General features: G+C 37.8%; 1 long non-coding RNA gene across 2 annotated transcripts in view; it reads right to left on the bottom strand.

The window, feature by feature from the left end:
* The window catches only part of LOC114352226 (uncharacterized), a 115,801-nt gene that overhangs the window by 22,593 nt on the left and 66,338 nt on the right, over positions 1-26,870 (bottom strand). Inside the window, exons 1-2 of one of the 2 annotated variants that reach the window (XR_003655841.1) lie at positions 4,318-4,604; positions 399-639 (exon numbers count right to left, since the gene is read on the bottom strand). This is a non-coding gene — a long non-coding RNA (uncharacterized LOC114352226). Of the gene's footprint in view, positions 1-398; positions 640-4,317; positions 4,605-25,284; positions 25,315-26,870 lie in introns of those variants that run through there. The other variant, XR_003655842.1, reaches the window with a different exon arrangement.

The following is a 26,870-nucleotide window of genomic DNA, read 5'->3' as shown; positions in this document are numbered from 1 at the left end:
CAAACTCACATTTTTATTTTTGTAAAAAAAGAAATAAGTATCCTACGATTACGGCACATATCTTGTAATTGTAAAGTGTTTATTTAATAAAAGTATTTTCATTTCATTTTCATTTCATTATCCTACGATTGGACTTTATGCCAGTAAACTTTTTATCGTAAAAAAAGTTCCGCAAACAATGAATGTGGTAGACATAGGGATATTTCATTACACTATACTTCGCGTCATCACTATTAACTTTGTTGTCATTCATATGATTTGTGTAATAATTGTGTTCATTATCCTCAATAAACGCTCTCTGAATACTCTTTATAAACAGTAACATATTACGAGACTTCATATAAAAATTATTCATGTAATATATATATATATTTTAAATAATGTACATAATAACTTACCCAACAGCGCCGTTTAGTGGGGGCACCACACCGGGCCTCTCATAGCACATATGCATGCCAGACACTCTGCCCTTCTTATCCGCACTGAACGAAATTATTCCAACTTTATTCACACTTCACATAAAAAAATATCACTGCGTTTTTCACGATACGTTTAATATTTCAAATACAATGTTCAATCTACACCACGCACAAACATGTTTGTAAAACATTCATCGGAGAGTACGGAGCGGGCCTATCTCTGTAAAAGGATTTTTGCATTAGTTTCGCGCCTTAGAGTGAATACGGAACCCTAAAAAGGCGGGTTCGTGTCACAAAGACACATTTGATTGCTGCAACTGATTATGCTATTGTTGTGGGGATATTCCGATCGAATCGTTACAAGGAATTAGTTTTGCAGCATAGCAGTTTTAAAAGATATTAAACTGAAAGACGCTCTTATATGGACAAATTGTAGAGCTATAATGGCTTGATAGTTGTGTCAATCTGCAGCAATTTCTTGCAAGAAGTCGTTTCTGTATACGGCTGAATATTGAATCCGTTTGGAAACTTCAGTCAAGTACCTATATCTCGCTTTCACGAGGCGAGAAGGGGTGTTGCAACGGGGTTGGAACTTTTCCTAAAGCTCTACATAATATCCGTGACGTCATTGATTTTTTTTCCGGAATGGAGCAATTTATTACCTTAACGTTGTTATTAAGTAACAAAACGATTCGCGTTATGCTTATTACCTACAAATAAAAATCAGCTTATTAAAAACCTATAATAATATAAATATTATGATCGTGCGTTCAGCAATAAATTACATTCATGTACAAGGCGTCTGTACTAAATAATGAAGCGACGTAAAGAATCTTTAATTGCAACGTTTTTATTGTGAGCAGGAATATAATAAAAAACACGTTCGCATCGCGATCGTTGAACGTCAGTCATTACGAGTGAAAAATATATAACTGGTTTTATTTAACTGGGATGGAGACGTGAGTTAAATTGTTAACCTTCCGCGCGACCGCAATTATTGAGAACACAAGGAGACCTGGGCCGACGTATGTAACAAGTTCGAAATGAGCAAGACCATATCGCGGTGACGTCATTGCGGTTCGAGGAAACTGTGACGTCAAAAATTTCGCTTTACATGCAATTGATTTAACCTTTTCTAACAGAACGCTGAAGATCAAAGTCTTGTTTCGAGAAAAGGAGCACAATCACAACTTGGGAAATAATTCCTGCATTGTCACTCATAATAACAACGTTTTCCTCGCACGGAAAGAGGTAAATCAAGTCTGACATGTGACACATTTGTTTACATGTCGACGTAAGAACTCTACAACCATGTCAATGTCAAGGAAACGTATGATATAACCTATTGCGATTCTTTATCTAATGTGGTTAATTGGCAAACAAGTTTTATTTCGCATGTAGTCAGGCGCTTTCAATTAAGGTATGCAAGACCAAGACGAATGTGATTATTTTATTCGTAACACTTAGTCGATTTCATGTAACTATGAAAGCACTTTAAAAGACCATAATCCAATCTCGCGTGTCGTCATCATCCTAGTAACCAGATCAACGATTACTGACAAGTGACGTCTTCATGGTGAGTCACGTAATTCAGATAAAAAACGTTCCCGAATCACCAAATAAAGGCAGCGATATCATCCAACAAGACGAATGAATACGGAACGAGATTTTTTTATCGTAACAAGGTGCGATCTTGAATTAAGAAACAGTGATTACTTGCGAATTTTCCGGGCGGGCCGATGATTAATTGTGGGCCTGTCCCTCGTATACTTTTTGCATTATTTAGCCCGTGGTCGGTATCGTCGAGTAAATAGGTTGTGGCGGCTTTTTTCGTAGGGTCATGAGGAGCCATTACTCGGGTGTTTTCCCGTGTGATTGATCGGTGTTTCGCGCCTATCCCCGTCCGGATCAGTCAGTTAGTAAGTATGCACCCTTTTGATACCGCCGTCAACTATTCCGAGCCCGGGTAATATATTAGCGGATATTCGATATCTTCAAGACGACTCCTATTTTGCACGAACATAAGCTATTTGATTGAGCTGGTCCTCGCTATTTGTGTTACTACAAGAAAAACTAAGGAAATATCCGAATCTATAAACATGACAAATGGGTGGATAAAACATAAACATTCGAAGAAGCTTAACAATGTCACAGGGAATCAATCCGTAAGGGATTTAATGAAATAGGCAAAAGAAGGAAGGAGGAATAAACAATTACGAGCCAACTTTATTGTTCCGAACTCTTTCCCGTTTCGCAGGGCATTACTTTATGATTATGGTTGGGGAAACAATTTCGCGCAATACAAAAATCACCCCGCTGTTCATAACAAAAGCCCATCATTGGTTCGACTTCGGCACAATGACAGGAGCTACGATCCGCGGCGGCAATGCCATGCGGGCATAACAATAAAACTTTATGAATCTGTCAAGGTTACCATTACCACAGCAACAATTTGAGGAAATTTTCTGTGCAGAACGAAAAAGATACTGTCCTAAATCTGCTATACATTAACCCAGTTTAAATCCGAGGCCGAGCTATGACCACTTTGACGAAGGGATTTGTTGAAAGCGAAACATTTAATTTTGCAAATTCGAATTGTGGATGGAATAATAACAAGAAGAATAGCAGATATTAATTGGGATAAAATGTGGAATATTCTGGCAGTGGGACAATACCACTTTAACAAAGGGATTGATTATGTTAATGGTGGTCTTGACAATTTATTAGAGGGTTTTATCGCTGGTGTTAAAGTCGAAACTGCGGTAAGCTTAGACTTTTCAAATATAACCCATTAAGTTTGTTTATTAAAACAAATCATGTGTTTTAATAGCGCATTAAATCTTGGATACAAAGCCGTTGAGAAGGTGCCGAGTTATATCAAATTAATGTGTTTTAAGGGAGACATATTTCCAAGAGAGAGATGGTCGGCTTACGTGAGTCTATAGAAGATAACCCATGGGCTTCTACAACCCTTGTCGTGCCCGTGGGAAGATCTATGTTGGGTTAAGATTTGTGAGGGAACAACTGACCGTTGACTCGCACTATTCTCAACTTACTATTCAAACGCCCGGTAAAGAATGAAAAATAAATTCATTTAGCCATAGATTCGAGGGTTGGGTTGATGGACGTTAGGCACTTTCCTAATATAAAATTCAACAATGCAACATTCCTTTTTATACCACCGAAGAAAACGATAATAAAAAAGGGTCTCTGATTCAAACGCGAGCAACGTTTGAGAGATATCCAAACAAACAGTGAAATGTGGACCTTAAAATGAAATAATAGCGGTATCTTTAAACATAACGACGTGGTTACCCAACTGATAGCTTATGTAATTAATATATTTAAGTATTTAATAGTTCTTGAAGCAGTTCATCGCGTCTGCGATAAACAATGCCTATATTTTAAATTACACTCGGAACAAGTGTTATCAACTTTGGCCTTGTGCTTATTCTAGATTCAATTTAAGTACCTACCTACTTACATTCTGCAGATACATTGAATGACTTTATTTACTGGTTATTTTTATTGCTTAATTATCAATATCATTTAATGATGCGTGATTGATTTAATATTTTTCAATGTTCGTCATTATTTTTGGTAGATAACGATCATACGAATCAATACATTTTGCAATGTTTGAGATGTAGAGCTTCTTTTTTAAACGCTATAGCTGATAATGAAGTCTGGTATATTTATTTATATCCTTAATTTCATAATAGAATTATTATTGACCTCGAGACATGAATCCTAAGCAGTTACACAAGACAATAATGAACTGAATTACAGATTCACAATTGGTAACAGTAAATCATAAATAAATTCCCAGTTCCAGCAATCAAATGCGTCATGCATGAGTCAACATCATGGACATTATATCCGCCGGAGCGATTCTTACAAAAAACCCGTGGAGGTGGCCGCATCCGACCCGATCCTACGATCCAACACTGCAATCCAAGTTAGCGATCACTGACAGTCCTCGCCACAGATTTCACTACGACGTGACGGCGTGTACGGTCGGTGGGCGAGTTGACAACGCGCGCGCATTCCGCCCGCAAATGCAAGGCGCATCACGTCCGTGCGAAAACCCGCCAAAACCGAAGTGTACCGAGTACCCTTGAAGGGAAGGCTCAGTGCGAGAGCGCAGCGCTGCGGACGACCAGACTGCGGGCGGCGACGCGCTCGACTGCCGCTCGCCGCTCGCGACGCGGGGCGGGAGCGACGAACGCCGCTCGCAGGTTATCGTGAGTCGACTACACAGATAATGATGTCAAAAGTGGATCGGACTAATGCTCTCTATTATGTTGTAAACGCTCCGAATATACCGAGATGCCGAATGTTGCAGCGTCAGACCACCTCCTCGAGCTTTGTGCCAGATCAATTGAATAATTTCTTTAATGGAATGACTAATCTAGCGCATTTTAGGTTGAAGAAAATTGTTATGGTAATGGCCGAATCAATTATGAGGATTTCCTCTCAATTTCGCTCGAATTGTAAATAAATATTCAATATTTTGTATAAATGATTAATTAAGTATATCAAATTAACATTGTGGCACAATTATTAGTTGCTTATAATCGGGTTCGAAGGACCAATAAATTCCGCATTATGAATGAAATCATTCAGAATTTTGGACTTGGTAAACTCTACATGAATTCAAGATGTCTGAAAATTGTACCAACAAAGAAATATTAGCGAAGAATATCACTCATCGAAGTGAACGCGCGCGCCCGACGCAAAACACCGGCCGTAATTTGATTGTCCCACGCTAAGTCCTCAGCCAAACGAAAATCACACTTGTGGCAGAAAACTTAGGATAACATATCGCTAAGCCGTGTATAAGCACACACACTCTTATTCAGAATGAATAATGTTGATATTTTGACGACCTTCCGAATGTATACCGTATCGTGATTGTATTGGAGTTGTTAACGCATTGCCGGCATTAATGCGGATGACACGTTTTGTATTACTGGATATTACTAGAGGCACCTCATAGACTGTAAATATAATCATATTGCATCGATCATAAGGTCCAAAACTATTGTTTCTGGGAAATGGGCTGGCGCATATTTCCATTTAGCAAGACGTTGTGTAGGTTTATATTTTGGTTGTTGTGGGGAAGCGAGCTTGCTTGATTGCTGTTTCAGTTCTTTGAGATTTTTGCGGTGGATTGTGAACGAACGCGTCTCTGGGAGTTGGAAACGTCTGGTTATGAATGTTCAAATAATAATTAAATAGAAATAATACGATTAAGAGTTGTAACGGAGCGCTTGTTAAATGGAAGCAGTGTAGCGGCGCGATTTCTAATTAGCACGGCTCCGCATAACGTTTATTGCCTTGCTTGATACTTAAAATACACATTGACGTCAATTACTTAGGTGTGTGTTCCAGGCTTATTCCGTCGCTTGTGTCAACACGGTGTGCGTGATGGGGCTGACTAAATGCAGAGCTGACCATTAAGTGAATTGCGCATGGATAAGTGATTCGTTGTGGTGACCCAAATTCGGGGTGACAAGTGGCGACCTCGAGCCGTGCTGCGGAAGTAGCTGATAGTCCCTGGGGAGAGGGCAGCGGTCCATAGATGGGCTCTACTTTCCACGAGATAGTGCGTCAATGCCATTAAATATCCCATCGTCAGATAACTAACCTTATTAAAATCGTAGGGGGAAAATCATGGTTTTGTAAAATGTATATCCCCTTCTGAAAATGCCTGTTCACAAACTGTGCAACATTTTTGGAACAACGTGGTTTCATTTTGACCCTGTATATGGAAACTGAAATGCACAGATTGACATGCAGTGCAGTGCAGTGCAAACGAAAAAAATGCACAAAAATCCAGACAGGCTAACCCAACACAAAAGTCTATTAACTGAAACAAAAGTTTGAAAAAAGGTTACAAACATTTTCACCACTGATATTTTGCAGTGATGGACTTCAAATAAAGATTTAGCTCGGTAATTGCTATTCTTGAATGTTATCTACGAGTATCACTTGAATATACTAAAAACCATGATAAGATTAACTGAAGGTCGTCTCCTTTCATAGTATCAATTTAACACTTTCCCGGGACAGCTACAGAGCGAAAGTGGCGTCTATTTCAGTCACACTATTGTGGATAAAGCGGAATAGTATACAAATCAAGTACCCACAATTATGCGAATCTCTCACACGAAACGTTAAAACCAAAATAATTTGTTTCTTCGAAATGGCTAATAGAAATTCATGTTGACAGAATTTTCATAAACGGGTATCCAGGACAGTACTCCGAATTAGCTCCAGCAAGATTAGGGCGCAGTTACACCGAAGCGTCCCGTAATTAATTATATTCGGGATTGTTCCAGTAATTCCGCTTCACAGGAGGGCAGAGGGACCAAAATCCCCGGTTAAATATGCATGCGAACGATCCGCAGCGGGAATTGGTGCTCCACTAAAGAACTGTAGGAAGTACTACTTAATGTAATTACTCCGTATACATGTTTACTTGCACGGAAGTAACGGTCCATTGGTATACGCGCCACGTAATATTTCAACGTACATTTCAGCTTGATGAGAATTTAAACTGTTCGAACCTTGATTGAAAATCGTTCGATGTTAATTGAATGTGTAATTTTTTCCCATGCTTGTTTTCAATGGCAAGCCAGTTGGGAATTGAGAGCAGCGAGCGTGACACTTATTTCTTTCTAGAAAGGAAAATCCGAAGTCAATTACGGTTTAGTACGATGTTCTTTTACGTTAGCATCATTAGTTGCAGGCGTGGGCGACATAACAAATCAAAAAGATAATTCTTTACTACCTCTCAAAGTCTAGACAGGCAAATTGTTGTTTTAACTCATCACCACAAGAATCGATAAACTTGACCTAATTTGTAAAGATAAAATGTCAACATAAGTAATATTCAGTGTTCCGGCGCTCGCTATAAGCGACTCTTACAAAATATTAACAAATCTCAAAGTTTTGGAGGGGCGTAATGAAATTTGCGTAAAATTTGCAACATCATTACCGGTTGGCCGACGAGTCAAAAGATTCGGGGAGCTTATCGCTCATACGGCGGTTATCGCTCCACCGTTCCCAGTGTGTCCAAAAGTGGCATGTGTTCGTTTATCAGTTATTGGGCACGCGATTTCGCTCGACTTGAACTTTGTTAAGTTAATTGACGTGATTACACAAGTTAGAATTGTTATCCAAAATGCAGAGTATCTACACTAGCTTCAATTGGCCATGGAAATGATAAATAGTTAAATATCCAAGTTAATTAACACATATTAGTAGATCAGAGAAGTAACTGGCGATACGCAACGGCCCGAAGAACTACCAACAGGCGATCAGTTACGTTTAGGTAGACCTTATGATGATGATGATGATGATGATGATGATGATGACGATAGTGGTGAAGATGATGATGACTGGTTAATATAAAACAAAATAGATAAAAAACTTGTCTTCAACGGCGTAAACTGTTAAAAGTAGAAGTAGAACATCACTTTGAAGTTAGTTTCTGGAACAACGTGAAGCGAGGTGTAATCAGAGAGCCGTGAAATTTGCAATATCATTAAATGTGGCGATGAGTTGAAACACCGCCAGGGTCGTCGGTCGTCGCCCACGGAGCCTCTTATCGCCGGCGACATTCTGGATGAAATGCTTCCGAATATGGCAACCGTTCAAGAACAAACTCTACATTCGAGTCTATGTATCTTCACTAATCCCTGCGAAGAGACGGTTTAAACATTTGTGAACAACAAATAGCTTTTCTTATTAGGCAGACATTATGTTAAAAAGTTATGTTATTATGTTATTTTATTGAATCAAATAAAAAATATTTTTTTAACATTTCAATTCAAAGTCAAATCAATATTAGCAAAGGTCATAAAATACATGATCATTTAAAAATGAGCGTTGTGTGGTATTGACTAATACGCGAAAACTTGAAAAACGAGCAATTATTATGGTGATATTTAAAAGGGAACAAATTATAAAAAAACACCTACACAAAACATAGGTCGTCGTAGGTAGAGCCACAACAATTTAACAATCAGGGGTACCTTTTAGATGAAGATAATAACTTTTATATGGAGGCGTGCAGGGTCATTTGAAGCCAATTAAGATCCTTTACTCGTGTTCACTACAGATGATCTTTGGCTTTATTGACGTTAAAACTACTAACTAAAATGCATAAAACTCCTACAAGGATATAAATAAAGATTAGCGCATAAATATACGAAGAAGCGAAAATGAAGCTCCTTAAATGAGGTCTTTTGGCATGTTTCAACTTCTATACTACTATAAAAGCTATAAGTTCTGTCCATAAAGTATTTAAGTGGAGTGTTAAAAAATCGATATAAATCGGACTTTAGATCGAGACTACTGTAACTATTAATAGAGTTTAAACTAGGAAGTCGAGTATCCCCACTCAAAAGAGCGAATCAAAGTACCCACAATAAAAACATCCGGAGTCAGCAGCGCAGCGGACGGCGATACTGCACAAATTTGATTTAGTCGATTCCAGCCCGGCTCGGATACGGCGACCGATAATTGTCTGACGATTGTACAAATGATGGGATTGAAGAGGAATGTGATAGCCCAACAGGATATATTGGTTTAGAATTCAGAATATTTTGAGATGACGTCATTTGCAAATCATTACAGTGATTTTAAATGGAAATGTTTTTTCCTACTCGTAGATAAGAAGTTAGGTGCATTTGATAATATAATAAACCCTTTCCTTTTTAATTAACTTTAATTAAAAAAGCAAAAAATAACGTGTGAAACATTCCAACAAGGTCATCAACGTTGACACTGATCGATGACAGGAAGTCGATAACTTTCTAAATTGATATCTATAAGAATATTTAATTTGCTTCTATTGAAGGAAACGATATGCACACGCCAGTTTCATTAAAACTGTATTACACGAAACTGCAGACACGCGTGTCAACGGTCGCACACGTCACAGTGACAGGAGCGCCAAAGCCAAAACAAAGGCAGCGTATTTATCGAAAGAGAAAAGTCTGGGTCTCCACCCCCGGTAACCAGACGGAAAAATACAAAGTCCTCGATTGTTTGCGCGGCCCGAACGCCGAGTGCGGAGTATGAAATAATTATGGCTGCGAGAGTGCCCCCTCGGCCTCCCACCCCTGCCTTCCTCCACCCGACTCCGTTACGCGGTGAAGTGACGACGAAATATCGCCGCAAATGTGGCACAAATGGACTTGTTGCTTTATCATGATTTCTGACACCGAATAATACAAAAGTTTCCCTCGTTGAAGCTTGTACGCACATTTCTTCGAGATTAGTGTTAAAATAATCTGCGCCTTACTTCCGAGTTATAACTTAAAACACAAAACTTCAGCAAAGTACGTAAATATGAAACTCAACATTACGACCTGATCATAAAACGCACAGGTATGGGCTTTCGATCACGTAGGTCCCAGTCCCGGCTTAGCGGAGGCCTATTGTGCTGGTCCATTCAACTGTCTGCAAAGCGTCAACTACAAAATGTTAATGATCAGGTTACGTACAACAAGACTCCGTTAGTTTGAAGAGGCTTATAAATTAAAATGCCTTTTATATTGACGGATGTTTAGGATTTATAAAACCTTTGATCATATTTCATGTACCTACACGTTCAAATACAGCCAATGAAGTGTAAGTGCGACACGCCTGCACACTCGTTCATTTGTTAGCAGTGCCAAGCTATAAAGCGAAGCAAAATGTCATAAAAAGAAAACCAACTTCCACTCGAATAATTCTTCTACTATGAAATAGACACTTTGTTTGCACTTAATGCACTTGTACTACTGGAAATAACTCCAGTGCTATGAAATCATATTTTCAATTTCTTGGAGCACCAAAATAGTTTCGGAAACATCAACAACTACAGTTCTGTATTTGAAAATGCGCCAATATCTTGCTATTGTTAAATCGCTATGAAGTGGTGGTGACCTTTCATAACAGGAAACTAACTACGACATTCTGATGGCCATGACCTTAACAGTCAATAGGCACTATTTATAAAAAAGAACCGAAAATATATACAAAATTACAAATAGAAACCATGGCAGACTTTTATAGAAATCGTAGCAGACTTTTAGAATGGAAAATGTGTATCTATTGCATTGATAGTTGCCAAATCTTAATCACTACGTAGAAATTTTTACATTTCGTTTTCCAGGAAGAGGATATTCGTAGAATTTGCCATCTATTCAAAAGTATATCGACATTTCAATCCCCAAAGCAGGCAAAAAATCCCAAATCCAACCGTCATACAATGATGATGAACACAAGCTGCAAAATGACATCTCTGTCGGGTGACAACGGCTCGCTCCAAACAAGAAAATTCCTGCAATTATTAGATAACCTACATAGGTTTTCAAATCACTTTGTCCAAGTAAAAGTACGAGACCACGTACAGCTGTGTAAATGTCCAACTATTAAACAAAAAGAAAAATAATTTTATTACATACGTCACAAAGAAAGGACATAACACAGGTGGCACAGTAAAACAAAGAGAAAAATTTAGAGCAAGCCAAGAAATGCCACCACACAATCACAATGCTCATCCAGGACCTTCAGAAAGTCATATCAATTATATTTTAATATCGACACCATAAATCGCAACAATATTCGCCATTTAATAGCCGAAAGAGAACGCAATAGAGTTTATACGCTAATGGGTATAACGACGCAATGGGCGCTCTCGATTTATATTCCACAACAGAGGTGGTGAGTCAAATCAAAGAAGATGAGCAATCAAATTAAAGACAATCACAGGACTCTCACATCGATATTTCCCATCTCTAGCCGCAACAATCGTACAAATGCATCGCACACGCTGTAATACGTCTCCACTAGTGGGTGACAACGGCGGGCCCTGTCGAGGAATGTCCCGCAATCGATTCTTGCGACGTGCGCCGGGCACCGAACGTCTATGGACGGATAATTGAAATACCTGCCGGGAAGGATTGGGACCGCGTCGGTATGTAAACGTTGGGTCCCAACCGAGTGCAATTTTAGATGTCTATCATCCGGCACTGTGAGAAGTCAGCCTAAATATCACATTGGTAGCTAGGTCTAGTGAAGAATTTTTGCCATTGCAATTTTCTGAGGTTTCAAATTCTTTATTGCTCCATGTTGGTTTACTAATTCATTTTCGTTTGCATAATCATTATAATTATCATCAATTCTTCGATAATGGTTGCAGTTTTTTTATTATAAGAAAACTTAAAAATGATATTCTGAAAATTCTTGTAAGCGAAATTTCATAACACGAGCTTCATTAATCCAGTAGGGCTTGCCCTCAACAGACTTGTATGATGTAGCCGCTAGCACAAGTAAAATAGCCGAGTCGACGATACGACCAGCCAACGGACGGGGTGATATTTCATATGAGACACGGTTTTCACACACTTTTTGTTTTTATTCCTTCCTCTATTCACTTCGGGTCGGAGCCAACTCGAATTCGGAACGAAATGTACATAATATTGCGATGTAATCCGATACAGCGGCTATTATGAAGTGAGTTATGTTTGTGCAAAAGATATCGCATGATATGGGGCGTGTTTCATTCGGATTTATTTAATTGGCCATTAAGGGCAGACAGTGCCGTTGAAAACTGGCGGAAAATTTTTATTAACGTTTTCATCTGAGTCGTTTACATAGTGATTTTAGCGGCGAACTCTCCTCTCTTTGTTTCCTGGCGGCTTCACAGTTTTTAGCACTGGCCTTAAGTGGAATCGTTTGAGAAATTCTGAGTAGTTTAATTTGCTTATCACGATCGTTTCATTATTTTTGATACAGTGCTAATGAAAGCGTCATCTGCTATTCCAGTTTCAATGTTCAGACGACAGCATATAAGAATATACATTTTTGTTGCAAAATCGCCTCTATTACTTAGTTCATAAGTGAGCACCGTGTTTAGTTTGACGTGCTGTCGTCTTTCCATCGCAGTTAGATGTAAATGTATAATTTAGAAGAAATATTTGTACCAGTTGTTGCTTACGTGATATGCGACGTAACCCTGGTCGGGCGGCAGGCTATGATTGCGGTGCAATCCAGGGTAATAAGCCATTAGAAGCAACATTTCTCAACATCAATTACGAGTTTGCTTAGTGCTTCAGCAGCAACCGAGAGCTGGAGATTAATCAACGTGCACGAACAGCGTTAAGTCCGAACTAGGCAACGGCAATACCTTCAAGACAACCTGTTGATTCACTGGCTAAAGGATATCTCTGGTATGAATCGTAAGGAGTTAATTACTCTGCCGTCGGTGCTAATATAAATGAAGATATTCCCAAGCAAGTATTTGCTTGCAGAAAGAAACCACGGAAACAATTCGTTTTTATTTGGATCTCGGAAGATGAGCTGCTGTTTTTGTTTCTCACCGTTGAACACAGACCTTGAAACAACGTGGACAAAAAACAAAGGTTATTAAAGCACCACAAAAAATTATCCGTGGCCTTTGTCACACTTATGCAAGAATTGCAAAATTGTAAAACATAATTTTCATGATACTCGTCGTAAAATACTTTCTTCCACTCACTTTCGTACAAGTGGGTCCAAGTAACGGTACAAAATGGAAAGTGAATAGCAACGAATTTAATTACATAATGGCTACAGCGTAGAACAAAGCTGTTTAGAATTGTATATTTTGGGTGCCTACATGTATCATTGTCAAGGTTCAAATGCTTGCCGAGTGGGTTTTACGGCAATCATGCGTGTATTGTCATGAATAGGTAGGTACTGGTTTAAATACATTGTTTCGTCTATGTACGAATAAATACTACAAGGTACAGTTACAACTTTTAGCAGAGCGAAACTGAACGTGACAATATACATATAATTCAGATAGCAATAGCCAATTATTTCAGGTAAAAGTCGTTACCCGCAGGTCAAAAGTTGGCCATAAATGTATCCTGTGGAACACGTATGCATATTCGATGCAAGCATGCGACCAGTGTTTGCACACGCGGCCGAGCGAGATCATATCGCTCACCGGCCACGGTAAATAACGGAATTAATAAATGAATACCACTGCAAAATAAACGAGGTAGCCCTAACTGCAAACAGTTTGAAAAGGACACCATTGAAATAATAGGACAGCTACAGAATTTCAAAGTTAGAATATTTTCCACAAGTCTTGGACGTCAGACTAAAAGAAGCCATACAGCTTTTGACCTACAAACGAGGTTGTATTTCCAAAAGGCGGCTTCACTTTTGTTAATTTTTAATGAAGTCATAGCCTAGCTAGTCTACAACTCTTGAAACTGGCGAGGGCATAATGAACGTGACGTCAAGCAAGCGCGCTCGTCCTGGCCCTGAATTCCTGAGCGTGTACAATCTAGGCATGTAATAGGAGATGCAGAAGGGCTGTTTCTTAGGAATAAGCTAGTCAAGTGAAATTTCTTAAGAAGAAAATGCAGCGACAACGAAAGCTTTGGATATAAATATTTAGAGAGAACTGAGGATCTTTTTACAGCAGTGGAAAAATTTAACAAACTTTGTAGACGGTAGAGACGGGTCAAATTACATTTTTTATGGCACATTTAAAACGACTCTGCTGAGCTCGTTTTTGTTGTGACGTAGATCTCCAAAACAACACTGAATAGGCACTTTGGAGTCGGGCTCAACTTTAGCCACATCTCGGATCTGGAGCATCGAACCCTGACTGCGGCTTGCGTCTAAAACTTCAACTAGGATTGTGCATTTGCTGACGGAAAAACAATTTGTCTTTAGCTTTATTTGTATTGTTTTTACCTTTATTATTCCCGGTTATTTCCATTCCAAATCAACTGAAGACGATCTACTTTTAATCCAGAATTTTCTACAGCATTCGTCAGTCATCCAGTTTTTCATTTATGCAATTTTTCCACCACTTATTGTTTTTAAAATACATTAGTTTTCATATCAAAGCCGACAGTGTAACTCGTTTATTAGCGCAGGAATAATCACCTAACCGCGATTCAATTTAGACGTTTTGCATCATTCTTTTAAGGTTCAATTTGCACTGGCTCTTGGTGTGTTTATGTAACGTCGATCACCTTGACTCGATGACACGTGGACAAATGTTATCAACGTGTTATAATAATCAAACTTTTAACAACCACCTGTTTTGCACACAACAACAACAAAGTAGCCTCATATCCAAAAGATTTTATTTGTTTGTCCTGTTATTATGAAGTCTTTAGATATTAACTTCTTATCTCATATTTTACATTTATGAAAAACATCATTTTTATTTCACCGATCAAATCTTCAGCAGTTTTAATTAAATTGGCAAAATAGACACAAATCTTTAATTCGAGTCAACAAACTATTATGCTAATCTAACAATGGATTACAAAGGGGCACCTACGTTAATTGTGAGTAATAATTAGCATCCCTGTAATCGGCTTAAGCCCATGTAACCTTGGATTGAACATCATAATCGAGCCAAAAATTTAAACAAGAGGATTACGTTCGCCTTCCGACAATTAGCGCTTTTTGTGCGCAAACTCGTGGTACCGACGTTACCGCGGGTCAAACGATCATTATGTTTGTCCATCTGTAACGCTTCCTCGCTTTGGAGATTAAAACATTACCTTTCACTTTGAGAACGCGGATGAAGAGAAACTAAATGCAATAAAACGTGCTCTTGGTATCGTGTAGCGTGGCCCTCTGTGCGGATATCGTAAAGGCGACTTTTTAACAGGTCAAATTGGTTAGTTTGTTTCTTACATTTACTTTCCATTGATCGATGTGAAAGAAATCCTCCTTAGATAATTTAAGTTTACTCTTAATTCTAGGGAATATGGGAAGGTTGCTTTATGAAAGAAGAATTGGACCAACTCATGCACAATTATTCAGAAATACTTTTCCGGTTGCTAATATTCAAAAAATTTCGTAGATCTCTATCAGAATAATTCTACCGATGGATGTTATATTTTGCTGTGAAATGCTCTATGCAATTTTACTCGCGTTTCCACTTACTTTCCTTCCCTGAACATACCATATAATTACAACTGTGACATGGGAAATTCTTTTGAAAGAAAGACATGTGGATTCATTGAATGTGGAATAATAATATGCAATAGTTTTTAACGTTCCACAGGAAATGGAATAACGCTTCGGTCGCAGGGACAAGGCTATAATTTGTGATTAGATCATTGCAAGTCTAAACCTCACAGCACAAATTAAACATGGCAGACATGCATAAATAGTCTATTCGTTATGCAGAATTTACTATACTTAAGGCGATATAATTTTGCAATGCAAATTTTTATTGTTATCAGATGAAATGAATACCTAGGTATATGGATTAAATATCAAGATAATGTTTATTCATAATGTAATGTTTTCTCTTGTCGTTAATTCGTTGTACAATTTGTTTTGTAATTAAGCCAATCGGGACAGCAGTCTAGTTTAATTTGCCATTATTGGTCCTGACCTGATATTCCAATCAGTCTAATTTTTATCAGAGTTGATCTTGATCCTCATTTCCGTATGTGCGAGATATTATTATACTTTTGTTACTAAACTTTAAAATATTATAAATTAAAAGTTTGTCACCTAATAAAATATTGGCTGTTCATTTTACACTGTGGCAAGGTGTGTAATGTGTGTGTTGAAACAATGGCCGAAGCGCGCACCGGCCCCGTTTCACGGAATGGTGTTTAGAACAAAGAGAAAAAATATCGTTGTGCACGATTTGATGCGGTGTCTTCAAGGCTCCGACCACAACCTTTCTGTGCATTACTCACACGCGAGTCTTTTGAGTTTCATTGTACTCCATCGGCTTTACTTCTATAATTGGAACGCCACATCGCCCAGCTCTTGATAATTAATTGCTGTTAACGACAACGTTAAATGCTTGAATGTAATCTGATTTATTTAAAACATTCAAGAGGAATCGAAAATATAATTCACAGAAACGCCCTTCGCAAAGAATAGGGAATCCAAAAAATGGTGCATCCAATCAATCACGGAGTCTCGCCACAGTAAGTCAAACGGTCGTTTTTTGCCGCCATTCATTTGCATTCAGCTGTCTCGCTCTCGCCGACAACCTTAATGGGTGTAAGAGTGGGACGCATATAGCTCAGTCAGTTGACCTTACCGGTGTGCGCGTGAGTCGGTACCGTTGCGTCCGTGAGAAGGAATTTTTGTGCGGCCAAGGCACTCAGCTGTTTATAGCGTAATCAAATTTGATTTAGATAATAAAATAAAACATTATGTTTTTAACTCATCATAATTGACGCATTTGCATATTTCAAAAAGGTTATATGAATAGAAAACATCCAAGACCATGCGAAACTGCGGAACTAATTTATATTTTTGGATCGATTTCAAATTAGGATTGATTTCGACCTACTAAGGTAAAAGTCTTTATATCGACTGTGTGACCAATGAAAAAAATCAATTAAAATAAAAACCGTATCCCTACGGCTACGTGACTCGCCTCGTCTATTCGCCGCCCGAGACCACCTACAGACCTACCCCCAAGCAGCAGCTACCTGGACCGATCACCGGATTCGACCGTAGATAGCCTCATTATTCACGGTGCCTAATCATCTACAAGTGCGCTTACATGCAAAAATGGAATAATTTCAGAGCCGCGCCGACGCATAGGGTCATGTTGCTTGTTCGCGTCCACCACCGTATTCGCATGTAGTGGAAAATAAAAATTTCGACACATTTATAAAATCGAAGGCCTTCTACAAATACCTGTTTGGACGATTGTATAGTAGATATTTAAAAATATGTAGTACTAAAAAATACATAGAAAAAAACATATAATAAAAACTTTAGGCGTGCCTCTTTGCCCTTCCAGCACCTTCGAGAGCAACATTTTGCAATAGCAAGTGCTGAAAAGAAGCGCCGCAACAAACTCAGTCACCATACAGGTCACCTCAGTGTCAGAGAGAAAATACTCCTAAGTTTTTAAAGAATGATCCGTCATAGACGCATAGGTATAGCTAGTCGGACACAAACAGGCACCATGACCCTACATCGCGGGCGCAGCGATCGCTCGATAGGGCTCCGGTGACACAGATTAGCGGTGCCGTGACTGTGACATCCTCCGCATGGCCGCACTCTATTATGATTGTAAATTTCACCCCGTTTCATCGGCTGCGAATTATGTCCGTGCGAACGCTTAGATATTATCTAATAATAACGAAATAGACGCACTAAACGCTCGATGGAAACTGGAAAGCTTGCCAACCATTAAGGCCCGATTATCCTCGACATTGCAGACAAGATGGTTTAATCCTAGTGATGTCTATTAACTTATTTTTGATTGCAAAGTGAAATCAAGGTCTGATCTTTATTATATTAAGTATTTATTACATTTATTTACCCTTTAATGGACATAAGACAAAGAAGAAACTAAAATTTATATTTCCAAATATTATTTGCTTGACGCATACAAAATACATCCAACATGAGTCACGCGTACGGAACATCATTTCATCTCTTTATAGTAACGCTTCTAAAACATCATCAATGCACATCTCACGGGCAGCACATGAATCATTTCTATTCATAGATTAACAGAATATTTGAAAGAAAGTACTCGCGATGACAAAACGCCTTGTTTAAATTATTTTCTCGAACAGTTCATGGTCGGACGAAGCTCAATCTTAACATCTGTCCCTTTCGTACAACAGCAGGTTAGCTCCATGAGTCAGCAGGCGGTCTCTTTCCAATCGTGATTTATTGCCTCGCCGCGTTTACATAAACTTGGCTACTTACTACATGTGCTAGTCCATTTATAATGATTATGACGCCATAAAATAATTATTTTATCTCATTTGCATAACTCTACCGATAAGCATGTGTGAAGCTTGCCTTGTGCCTTCATAAAAACGTTTTATAGTTTAGGTTCATTAGACATTAATATAAATAAGGCACCACAATTTAATACTAATGATCATCAATGAGTTCATCATTGCACTTGTTTGTAACGCTAGTAAACAATCCATTAAAGTATTAATCAATTGGACTAACGACTGGCTCAAACGCCAGATATCCATTAAAACTATTTATATCAACGATACAGATACGACCGCATCGCTGACGTGACGTATCGTTCTCTTGAAGTTCTTGGGTTTACACAATCATTCTTAACTTTGTTTAGATTCCGGCTATTTTGTCTGTTGTTGGTGATCTCTTTCAAACGAAAATTTACGAGAGGCTTATTAGTGTTAAAGTCAGAAAAAGGGGACGCTGATATCTGGTCTATTATGTTTTATAGACAAGAGAATTGCATATAATAAACACTTTCTATGATATGTTATGTAGTTGTAAGAAGCTTAAGAAGTTGTATGAAGCGGCGCTTAAAAAGTACTGTTGACTGTTAAGTTTTCACTTGTAAATTCTTTAAATGTCTGCTCTTATAACAGCGTATGGTCTATTTGCATCTTGACTTCCATTTGCGATTACCTATAAATGGCTAAGCAGATACATAATTTGAGGTCTCATTATTTGTATTTGTATTGCTGTTGGTTTTCCTAATAAAAAAAGAGTTTTGCGTTTTGCAGCAAAAATGTAGAGTTTGCTGTACTTGGTCGACTATTGAACTTCAAACTATTTTGATTGTCCTAATCGATTAACAAATGAATGTTTAAAATAGCAGTCAAACACGAACTAGAGCTTACTTTAGCTTTTGTACACTAACGTTTCAAAATCACCTCGTAAATAGTATAGAAACCCAGAATACGTTCTTTAGCCAAGTATACTCCAGGCTTTACACTAACGAGCTGGTCCATGCAATATAATATCACCAGCTTGCAACACACCTCCGTAAGCATCGAAGTTATAATTTGCCTTTATTTTACGAGGAAAGACGATAAGACCTTGCAACAAGAAAATATGATTTACTCAATGAAACTTCGCTCGTTAGTAAAATAAAATGTCTTCGCTTTATGTTAATGGTTTTCCTCGTGGATGTAAACATACGCTTGTTGTATCGTATAATACATAAAGCATTTGCACTCTTGGACGTGAAAAACAAGTAGGTGTTTAATATGATACATAACCTAGAGGCGTACAGTACATTAGTTAGGTAGGCAAGTCCACCTTGTTATTGTATTCGTACATTGTTTGTTGTACCTATATCATTACATAAGTCTAACTGGAATATTTTATATTCAACTTCAAGTAAGGCTGGATTGCACCATTTTACTTTAACTTTAACAAACGTTAAGTCTGTCAAATCAAACTCATATAGTCACGGTTAAATTATGGTGGTGCAACTCAGCCTTAGTACTTAGTAATGTAGAGCTTGAGATAGATGTAGCTAGATTCCTCTATTGGAGGAAATCCTGCACAAATTATTACTGAATATATTTTTCAAAAAAAGTATAGATCCAGTTGGCAACAAAATACTATTTACGTTTATAAAATAAAAGCAAATCCAATCCACTTATAACAAAAAAAAAATACAAAAGTTCCCAGAATTTTGCTTTAATTAAGAGCACACAACTAAATCGCCGATGGATAATTTTCAGCGAATGATATCAGACCGTCTAAGCATCAAACCAGCGACTAGCTCAACTTTTAATTGGACAAAGCAATTACTAGCGCTTGTTTGGACCTTCTATAGCTGCGCTTGCACAAGGTCTGATTCAAAGGTGAATGTTTAATTAAAGATAAATCTCGTTTCAACTAAAGTACATACCTACATGCTTTCGCAACTGTATTTTTCGTGTGACATTCGAAAGGAGCGTGTATTAGAATTTGTACGAGTAATATGAATTCTTGGTTATTTTCTTTTAGACTAGTTACCACGAGCGTTTAACTCTTCGTGTTTTTGCAAGTGCACTACATTCTTTTCCTTTTTTCGGACTTACAAATATTTTTCACCACAAACCTTTTTTTGAAGTAAAGTCCTACTTATAGCAGTCGGTCAGTATTGTGCTAGTTGTTTTATTACTGACCACAAGCTTTACTTTAGTTTCCTCTTCATTTAGACAGCACTGAAATTCTAAATTAGCAACGGTTTGATAACTTCTTTTTCAGATTATGATTGCATTACTTGAGCTCTGCCTGAATTAGAATAAGCTAACTTCTTTAGGTCCTTTACGTACTACGTATACAACTACTGTTTATTCATTCATTAATACAAAATTTCTTATCATCGAACACGACATTGTTTTAATGTTATTCGAAAAAACGTTACACCACAGAATTTTCGCTGTATACAAATCGTATAACACGCCGCCATTATCTTTCGTCCCGAGCTACTCTGCTTAACAACCGTATAAAAGCTTGAGTAGGTACCATCTTGAGTATTCACTGTTGAGAATTCTACGCATTGTTGTACGGCACACGCAAGAAAAATACACGCGTCAATGACTTTTGTAATAAAGCCCAATGTTGTATATGAACTGTGTAAACTGTAAACTGCCGGTCGTTATTTTCGCAAGTTTCTTGCGCACAAAAATTATCATTAATAGACAAGTAAATAAATTATATAATTACAACCCTGAACTAGGTATTATCCCACAAAATTGGGCCATATCTCTTTTATAATAAAGTCTGTGTAGGTAATCCCAAGTAACATTTTACTCCATTTAAGAGTTCACATTTAGTTCCAATGTGTACTTAAAGCATTAGTACAGTTCACTCGTGATGTATAAGCTGTATTATTGCAATTAATNCCTCTTGGCACTCACGTACAAATACCAAACTAATATTAAAATGTGGAAATAATTTAAGACACAAGTGAACTTTAGGTAGCATTGGAGTACTTTTGTCGGACTTTATAACTTTGAAAGCTGTGCATTTAGCCACTTGTTACTCTTTATTGTCCTCACGTACGTTGTATGCTGGTTCACACTGCGTCCCATATAGTGCCGTAAGTCAGCCTTAAGTACGATGTTACTACTTAAACTGCTATTATAATGCTATTATACTGCTAATGTACTGCTAAAGCTGTCTAATTTGTGCCCAAACTGGTTCTATAAAAGCATTATAGCAAGCTATACAGCTCGTATACAGCTGACATACACAGCTTGTGGAGTACATGTGAACGACTATTGAACTCTTAAATGGAGTAAAATGTTACTTGGGATAGCTTGGAAACTAAGTAATGAAACCCTAGTATCCTAATCCTAACCCTAATTTGACTAAAAAATTAAAATACAACTATGAAACCTTGACCGGCAAACAAGTAAAAGTCCTTGACATCTTGAATAAATTCAGCTAAGTTATAAAATGTTTTAAATGAAAAATACTCATTTGTCCCGGTACCAGATTATGTGATGTTAAGCGCTGTTATAGCTAAAAATGTGCTTATCTAGAAGTTACGAATCATCAAAATGGTTCGACTTTCGCGAGTAATTGACGACATTGTGGAAAATGAGCGCGACTAATTACGATGCAGATGGCACACTCGAGTGGCCACCTCGCACACTTGAATGGAGACGAGCTTAAAGATGATCTAAGCAGACTATAATAAGGTTAATTTTCAAATACACTTCTAAACCTTACAAATAAAGAGTAGGGGAAGAGCAGAAGGTATTTGTGCAAATAGGAACTATTTCATAGGAATAAACGTAAAGCAAGTCGACTAATTACGATGCAGATGGCACACTCGAGTGGCCACCTCGCACACTTGAATGGAGACGAGCTTAAAGATGATCTAAGCAGACTATAATAAGGTTAATTTTCAAATACACTTCTAAACCTTACAAATAAAGAGTAAGGGAAGAGCAGAAGGTATTTGTGCAAATAAGAACTATTTCATAGGAACAAACGTAAAGCAATTCGACTAATTACGATGCAAATGGCACACTCGAGTTGCCACCTCGCACACTTGAATGGAGACGAGCTTAAAGATGATCTAAGCAGACTATAATAAGGTTAATTTTCAAATACACTTCTAAACCTTACAAATAAAGAGTAAGGGAAGAGCAGAAGGTATTTGTGCAAATAAGAACTATTTCATAGGAACAAACGTAAAGCAATTCGACTAATTACGATGCAGATGGCACACTCGAGTGGCCACCTCGCACACTTGAATGGAGACGAGCTTAAAGATGATCTAAGCAGACTATAATAAGGTTAATTTTGAAATACACTTCTAAACCTTACAAATAAAGAGTAAGGGAAGAGCAGAAGGTATTTAAGCAAATAAGAACTATTTCATAGGAACAAACGTAAAGCAATTCGACTAATTACGATGCAGATGGCACACTCGAGTGGCCACCTCGCACACTTGAATGGCGACGAGCTTAAAGATGATCTAAGCAAACTATAATAAGGTTAATTTTAAAATACACTTCTAAACCTTACAAATAAAGAGTAAGGGAAGAGCAGAAGGTATTTGTGCAAATAAGAACTATTTCATAGGAACAAACGTAAAGCAATTCGACTAATTACGATGCAAATGGCAAACTCGAGTTGCCACCTCGCACACTTGAATGGAGACGAGCTTAAAGATGATCTAAGTAGACTATAATAAGGTTAATTTTCAAATACACTTCTAAACCTTACAAATAAAGAGTAAGGGAAGAGCAGAAGGTATTTGAGCAAAGAACAATTTCATAGAAACAAACGTAAAGCAATTCGACTAATTACGATGCAAATGGCACACTCGAGTTGCCACCTCGCACACTTGAATGGAGTCGAGCTTAAAGATGATCTAAGCAGACTATAATAAGGTTAATTTTCAAATACACTTCTAAACCTTACAAATAAAGAGTAAGGGAAGAGCAGAAGGTATTTGTGCAAATAAGAACTATTTCATAGGAACAAACGTAAAGCAATTCGACTAATTACGATGCAGATGGCACACTCGAGTGGCCACCTCGCACACTTGAATGGAGACGAGCTTAAAAATGATCTAAGTAGACTACATTAAGGTTTATTATGAATACATACATATTTTAAATTACCCTAGAAAAAGGAACAAGCGAAGGGTTATGAGTTATTTGTAGAAGTTTTTTTTTATTAATCCAACGTAAAGTAAGGCGATCACATAAATCTACGTTTCAAACTTCATAATGAGAATATTGTCTTTAAGCTCAAAAAATTCGAAGAAAAAAACTCGAGTCAAGTTCAAAAGCTAACAAAAAATGTTTTGCTCCGTTTCTAAGGGATTCAAAATACAAACATTAAGTTATGAAAAAAATAATAATAAAAAAGTAGAGTCCTTTAAGAAAAGTCCCGCGTGTGACATCATATCTCATACACAAACAGAAAAAACTGCGCGGTTCATCCTATACATGATTATTTGTATGAGGGCGTGGTGAGCTCGCGAATGTGACGTCACGCGCAAGTTCTCATAATTATGCGCGTTCGAGGCCGATTCTATAATAGGTGAAAACATTATATTTATTACCCGTTTGAAAACTTTCTACAATATACATTTACGGATCATTTAAATTAATTCAATAAATACAAGTTTTACTTTTTAAAATAACTATGCAAATTAAAGAACATCTTCGTTAAATTGATTTAATTTTGTTATGTTTGCATGCATGTCACAGCTCTATTATTCTTTTAAATATTTATGAATATTATACCTACTACTTATACACTTCTCCGCTCTGCTCCACTTTGGTGAAAACTGGCCCCACACAAGATATATGCCCATTGGACATATACTACATACTTATAATAGTGACTGAGTTTCTTGCGCTGCTTCTTCTTAGCACTGGCCCATTGATTGTCCCGAAGCAGTGGTAGGGTTAATACTGGGAGGTGTAAAAGTGCTTCTTAAAAGCCTATTTGCAAAAATAAATGAGTTTGTTTATAAAAGATCACACCTCTCGATGTAAATAAATAAGACCCTCGCGTGGGTGTCACCACGGGTCCTCCCAAACGAGTACCGAAGCGCTCTCTCAAATGTAGTTTATAAATAGAAATAAGTGTTTCACGTAAGGCTTATCACAAGCATCACTATCAAGTTAAGTGCTATGTTTTTCAGGGCAAGGGTGTGTTCACCTCGACCTATACTGGAGGTCTGTAACAGAACTCCCTTTGAGATTAATCTAGAATTCTAGATTCTAGCAGATACTCGCTTATTCATAAGACGCGTAGGGATGTGGAGGTCATTTGTTGAGAATTGATAAGATGCAGATAATTTATAAATGTTTGTGTATTTTTATCGGTTTATCATCTTATGCAATATGTTTTATCATTGCAACAGTCGAATTACCTCAATTACCTACTCTTATTTAATGAAATAATAGCCTCAATTTCGTGTGAACAAACGTAGAAAACAAAATGTTTGCATAGCTTTCGATAATAAGAAAACCTCTAGGATTCTAGGAGCTACGACCGCGGAGGACCGTCTTCAAAACTTTGCAGAACTGGCAGAAGGAACCGGCAATAAAAGTAAAAGAATTTAGAAATGAGGTTAAACTTTATCTTAATTAAATAACTAAGTACATCACTAGCACACCGATATATCTGCGGGCATCTGACGACGGCCATAGTTACAGATGCTACCAATCCCGGTGATTTACTGGGGACCGCTCCCCGCCGTCTGAATACCTACTGAAAATATTATGTCCTGTTTGAATTCCTGATCTATTCGACCTACTAGTTTTATTGAAAAGTCTGAACTAATATCATAAAGGTAAAGAGTTTGTTTGTTGAACGCGCTAATATCAGGTACGATTTGAAAAATCTTTGGATAGCCCATTCATGGAGGAAGGCAGACTATACCACGCTAAGACCAATAGAAGCGAGCGAGAGCATCAATGAAAAATGTTGCGGAAACGGTAAAAATATTCAAACCATTTTCACGCGAATAGTATAGTGACTATTCAATGACTTTATATCACTTTTAATCCAACTTTTCCGCTCAGAGATGAAATAAATACTGTAAATACCAACACCGCAGCGATAAGCAACCAAACCACCATCACCAAACAGTTCTTACCGGCTCGACTCCAGCATCATTTTGTGTGGCCTGTAAAAAAAATTGATTCATTATTACTTGTCCAAATGTCACATACACTGACACTAGTGCCTTATAATTCAAATTCTTTATTATAGAGCTATTCCTCGCGTTACATTTGTATCATCAAAATAATAAGGACCCTGTCAGGCAAAAATTAGAGGAGAAAGATTTATCGTATACTAGCTTTTGCCCGTGGCTTCACCCGCGTGAAATATAGTTTGTCACAGATCGTCATTACATAGCCTATATGTTATTCTGGGCTATAAACAATAATACTGCAAAGTTTCATCAAAATCCGTTCAGTAGTTTTTGCGCGAAAGAGTAACAAACATGTTAACATCCAGAATTCCAGACATCCATACAAACTGTCTTTGAAGTACTCTTGGATAGTACAGTAGCTTTTATCTATGAGCAGTCAAAGGCTCTACAAAATAAGGGCTCTGCCGTTGAACTTCGTCAATCGGTTTAAGTGTGGGATTAACTGAAAGGCTCGGACATATTCCCAAGTTGCCAATAGCCTTTGATTAGGCTAAATACACCTGAAAAGCACTAAAAGGTTATCTACTTTATAATTCGCTTTGGGACTCATTTAGGGGATTTACGTTTTTGATAGTACAATTTCTTTAATGTTCGTGCATTTACGCAGTTATTGGTATTCAAACTTTCAGTAAGATTTATAGCGTAACTCGGTTACATTTACCAATTAAATAGCAGACATCATATTTTAGCTATAACTGCTGTCTGAAGATGCCTACTGCGCACACAGTAAAGTTATAAACCTATTTATTATGCGAAAAAAGGCAAATGTAAAATAATCTTTATAACTTCATCTAATATTCACATAACCGATTTGTGAGGTCCCGATTTCGCGAACGCAAAGGTATCCTCATGAAAATAGAACGGAGCAGGACAACGACCGCAGACCAATCACGATAATCTCCTATTCCACTTATTTCCAAAGTCTGTAACGCCCCACCTGTGCGTGTGCTAAGTTACTAAATAAAGCATGGGACTTTTAGTAATATTGGGCATATTTCAGGTACATTGAAAAGCTTACGAGGTCGTCACTGGAGAACTTTTCACGGCTCACTGCCACTTAAGTTTGGAAATTCTGCGGGGTATATCGGTTACTTTGGATTTCCTGCAGATCTCCTCATTGTTAATTCGATCACACAGGGAAACTCCTAGAATAGCACGCTTCATCGTCCTTTGGGCGACCTTAAGCCTTCTTTTGAGGGCCATTGTAAGCCTAGGCGCAGACCACCGACTTTTAGTTGGCCGATAGTTGGGCCCGATTCTAATTTGTATGAATAATCGGCCGACAGAAATGTGCGCACTTCCATACTTGTTCATACTGATTAACAGCCCGACCCAAAAAGCACGACATAAAGTCGGTGGTCTGCGCCTAAGCTAAGCGGTGTTCAATGATCGCAACAAATCATTGCAATCTAATTTACTAAGTCTTGCTTTTGGCCGTCTGGTACATACATAAGGGGGGCAACCGTCCTTCAAGTTTGAGAATTCATGGCCAAGGGGTTGTAGACGTTCATCCGCTAGGTATTGAG

This window comes from Ostrinia furnacalis, unplaced genomic scaffold (assembly GCF_004193835.3).
Source record: "Ostrinia furnacalis isolate ACB-3 unplaced genomic scaffold, ASM419383v2 OfSCF1276, whole genome shotgun sequence".
Taxonomy (NCBI): domain Eukaryota; kingdom Metazoa; phylum Arthropoda; class Insecta; order Lepidoptera; family Crambidae; genus Ostrinia; species Ostrinia furnacalis.
This window is presented reverse-complemented; position numbering and strand designations above follow the sequence as displayed.